Below are 5,000 nucleotides of genomic sequence, written 5' to 3'. Positions count from 1 at the left end.
AAAATCAGGAAATTAACGAATTTTAATGAAAATTGTAGTATTTTTCAAATAATGATCGCAGAATATAATGAACTAATTATTTTTACTTAACTCTTAGTTAAAATGTTTTATTTTGTTTAAACAAAAAATACCTTTACTAAAGTTATGGTTTTCAGTAGTAAGTAAAAAACGCAAGAATTTATTTTTGCTTTTTTTAAAGCATCGTAATTTGTAACAATAAAAAATAATTTTTACAGTGACATTACGAAAAAGCCCCTACAGTCCGTATTAATGTATTCGATATAACTCGAAGAAAAATGAATTCTCGCATACTATTCAGGAAGTTAAAGATTCAATTAGATTCCTATTTCAGTCACCTAAATTATTTAAGGTGAAATGAGTTTAGGAATTTATAGCCAAACCTAAATATTTTTTTTTTTGGTAAATATCCAGATACGCTACTACAGAACACCGACCACTCTAATTTGTTTGGGAGGGGGGGAACAAATATATAACAAATAAATGTTATCAAAGGCAAGATAAGTTACTTTTCTGCCAAACTGGATATATTTTTCGTGTTTTTATTCAATGTAACATATTTATTCAGCTCGAAAAACATAGTGTTTACCGATGTATTCGAAAATTCAAGATGGCGTCTCACACCCTCTTTAACACCGTAAGTTTGGAAAAAGGTGTTATAAATAAAAAAAAACTATACAAAATACTATTAAAACCCCGCCGAATATATGTCAACCTATGTCACTGTAACATATATTGAGCGAGTTTTTAACAGTATTTTATCTGGGTTTTTATTTATAACACCTTTTCCCAAACTTACCGTGTTAAAGAGAGAATCAGACGCCATCTTGAATTTTCCAATACATCGGTAAACACTGTATGTTTTACGAGCTGAATAAACATGTTACATTGAATAAAACCACGAAAAATATATCCAGTTTGGTAGAACAGTAACTTATCTTGCTTTTGATAACATTTATTTGTTATATATTTGTTTTTTAACAACGTTTTCGAATCTATGTGTACAGTAATACAAACCCAATATGTTACATTGAATAAAAACACAAAAAATATATCCAGTTTGGCAGAAAAGTAACTTATCTTGCCTTTGATAACATTTATTTGTTATATATTTGTTTTTTGAAACTTTTTCGAATCTATGTGTACAGTAATGCAAACCCCACCGACCACTCTAATTTGTTGGGGGGGGGGGAATCACATCACATCCGCCCCCCCCCAATGTACAAAGTGAAATCTTCGGAAAATGTTAAATAGTGTTCTAATTGGTAAATGTCGGTGCGTTACTTACGGAAAATTTGAAAATTCGATGTTCCAGGTAAAAAAAAAAAACAGATAAATTAACTTGGTGTGCTTTCCTTTTCTTATTTTATTTCTTTTTCAGCTAATTTTAAATTTTCCACCCAAAAAGCGCTATAATGTATTTTGGAAAATTAGAAAATTCTATGTCCTGGAAAAAAAAAATCCCCTCCCCCCAACGTTGGTGAAGCCGCCATTTATGCTACAGCGTGCATGCGCGTAGCATAAACGGAAGCTGCAAAATGGTGGAAAGAAGTTCGTGGGTTCAGGGGTAAATACCATGCAAACGGTAAATTTGCCCCAAGTTTGACTATCAGATTCGTTGTCAGCGACCTCAATTACCTATAAAAAAACAAATTAGAGTGGTCGGTGTTCTGTAGTAGCGTATCTGGATATTTACCTTTTTTTTCTTGCTTAAAAAAATAGCATTAATACAGTAAGTTAGGTAAACTGACTTTTTCGTTTAAAAAATGGAATTATTTCCCTTTCGTTATTAACTTTTTTTTTTTTAATTTTTTTTTTTAATAAATATTTTGTGTTTTATATACATAAAGTACAATTGTTGAATGTTACTGTTTTGATTATATTCGTTTGGCACAATTAAAAAATTAAGAAAGATTAAAATGTAGCGAAATTTAAGTTTCCATTCCATTTTTACAGCAACCGTAAAACAGTGCATACTCAGCAAGTTTTATCGTAATTTATAAGCATATTGAAACACTAAATCAACATTTTATTTATTTTTTTGCATAATTAATGATGGAAGTATTTTTCTGTTTAGTTTCTTAACATCTGTTAAAAAAATAATTTGTACATTCTCTTGAAAAAAAGAATCAAACTTTCACATGTGTTCCATTTTAACAAACTGAGCCACAGCAACGCGTGGCCGGGTACAGCTAGTAATAATAATAAAATTGGGGAAAAGAAAAACAAATAAGATTTAAGCAGTGTAAGAAATAAAAGAAAAAAAAAGACACACTACTGGGCCACTAGTTCTTAAGTTTTGGAAGAGTCAAAGGTTCAGTCAATATTTATTCTATTTTCGAAATGGTTGTGGAATTTTTTTGATTTGTTTTTTTTCTCATGGGATTTTTCTCTGGATGCGTAGTTATTATTAGGTATATACATTAGAATTGAAATGATTTAGGAAAAATAAGATGGTACTGATAAGATGGTTAGCATAGAATAAAATAGAATTTTAGACTGGGATAAAATAGCAATTACATAAGCGGGTATTTTTGAAAAGTTTTTACAGATGTGATAAGCTAAAAGACAGTTGTTGTTTTTTTAAATTTGGTTGTGTTTTTTTTTAAATCCATAAATATTTTTTCACAAGAAGTGTAACTTGCTGGGTAAGCATTAGAGATGCCCCGTTCGGAAAATAAAATGGGCCCTGTGCATTTGAGTGCTTGAAAAAAAGCTGGTCGCATGTGACGACTCCAAGTAGGAGGTAAGATTTGGCTCAATAAATTAGAGACAGGCGTGAAGAGCATACGAGAATCCTTAAGGGTACCAACAACTATGAGAGTTAGTACCATAGGCAAATCACATATTGCTTAATGAGGCGAGAGAAAAGTAAAATATACCGTAGGTACGTAAGAAGATATAACCTTATTTTTTTTTTAGAGATGCATGAATGCGGGATATCTCTGCTGGATCTTGGAAGCTCTGATGCGAGAAAAGAAAAATCACAAAAATCGGGCCATTAGCTAGAAATTAGGTGCAAATAAGAATCAGGGCGCAAGGTTAGGGGTTAATTAGTTAAGGGCGATATTCTCTAAATCTTCATCAAAATTCCAAGAGTCCGAGCAAGGAAATCCAAGTGAATCAGTGTGTTGAAAGGTATATCTTAAAATTTGGAAGCCAACAACGAAGTTTAATTATGAGCTTTCAGATGGATGTCCCGGAAAAGATAAGATAGTTACAAAATGCAAAGAAAATACTTAATAGAACAACCGGGAAAAGGATACGATCAGGGTACTTTTGGAACGAAACGAGTCGTCAATTTCAAAAGAGGTAAAGTGAGACCTCTAGTTTATGGCACAAGGGTGGCTGGATAAAGCAGCTGACGTGGATCAGGGGAGGAATATCCTACACCCAAAAAGTAAATGCCAAGAAAATCAGAAATAAAAAAATAAATAAAATAAATAATAATAATTGTGAAGGCAGTCGGAAAAGGCTGACTAAAGGAGTTTTTTTTAGCCCGATCTTTCTTAGTCGTGTGGTTGTGTAGATATAGAAAAAAATGTACTAGGATTTAAAAATGCGTACATTTTTTGAAAATAAGGATAGATGATATGTTAGAGAATGGATCGAGAGAGAGAGAGAGAAAGAGAGAGAGAGAGAGAGAGAGAGAGGTGTAAATTAGGTTGATACACGTTGACCAGAAGTCCGGATCAGCTGATCGGATTGCGTGTGAGTCACGTGATCAGGTTAGCTGAATCGTTGAGATTTGGTTTGGACTTAGAAGGCGATGCATGGCTTCACAGACGTCTCCTCCCTTTCACTGTGGGGGGGGGGGACGCTGACGTGTACTACGCAAGCCAGAGATTCACTTTCTATCCTTCTGCGAGACATCTGGAAAGTGAAGTAAAAACTATAAAACCAATTCATCGTTTGGAGTGAAATGAATCTTTGTCCCCAAAACAGGTACCAGTCTCCCCTCCAAGACGAGATGAATTCAGATGGACCAACATCGACGACGCGTGAAGGTATGTTGAAAATTACACGTACCACACACACACACACACACATACACAACGGCATATGAACAAATAGACAGAACAACTAGACGATCACAACGTTAACTCTGATTAGATGATCACACACGATCCCCTTTATGATATACAACGCAACATAATGAGTGTACGCTAGTCAATGGGAAAACATTGTAGTAATCGTTAGTAGTGGAAACGTTTTCCTTGCTGTGACGTCATCTTACACACAGCTCGGTCATTTGCAGACAGCTGCCATATGCGCGTCCACGCCCTGTTTCACAATGGGAATCATCTTGACATCTTTATATTTTCATAATCTAAGTTCTCGATTCAAATTTTGATATTTATTTTTTTTTTTTCATGTATTTATTTGTTCCTTTTTTACAAAGGGGTTTACCGCTTATAAAGGCCTGGAGGCCACTCGAGGAGAAGAGTTAATGAATGTATGGTAGTCAATGGGAAATATCGTAGTCATCGTTGGTAGTAGAAATTTGGTAAAGTGGATTACTTTAGGGAACGACTCATCATAAATTTGTTTACATTGGACTTGAAGACGACCATATTGTAGTCAGTTTGAAAGCATGAAAACGGAAGAGAGTTTCACAGATGTGCAGTGCTAAGACAAAAGCTTTGTTCATGAAATCTACGTTTAGGTTTAGGCACAGATGTGTAGGTAGGCTCTCTCTACCATGCTAGAAAGCTACTAACGCCTGAAAGTATCCTCTGCCTCTATAAGGCCACCATTCGCCCATGTATGAGGTATTGTTATCATATTTGGGCTTGTGCATCTGCTACTAGTCTCTCACTTCTAGACAAGGTTCAAAAGAGAGTCGCTAACCTAATAGGTCCGTAACTGTCATCCAAGCTTCAGCCTCTGTCCCATCGACGAAATGTTACATCCCTCTACCTGTTTTACAAGTACTTTAAAGGTGAATGCTCTGACGAACTGCAAGCACTTGTACCCCCTCG

This window comes from Euprymna scolopes, chromosome 45, assembly GCF_053919585.1.
Source record: "Euprymna scolopes isolate OS-2025 chromosome 45, ASM5391958v1, whole genome shotgun sequence".
NCBI classification, from domain to species: Eukaryota; Metazoa; Mollusca; class Cephalopoda; order Sepiida; family Sepiolidae; genus Euprymna; species Euprymna scolopes.
This window is presented reverse-complemented; position numbering follows the sequence as displayed.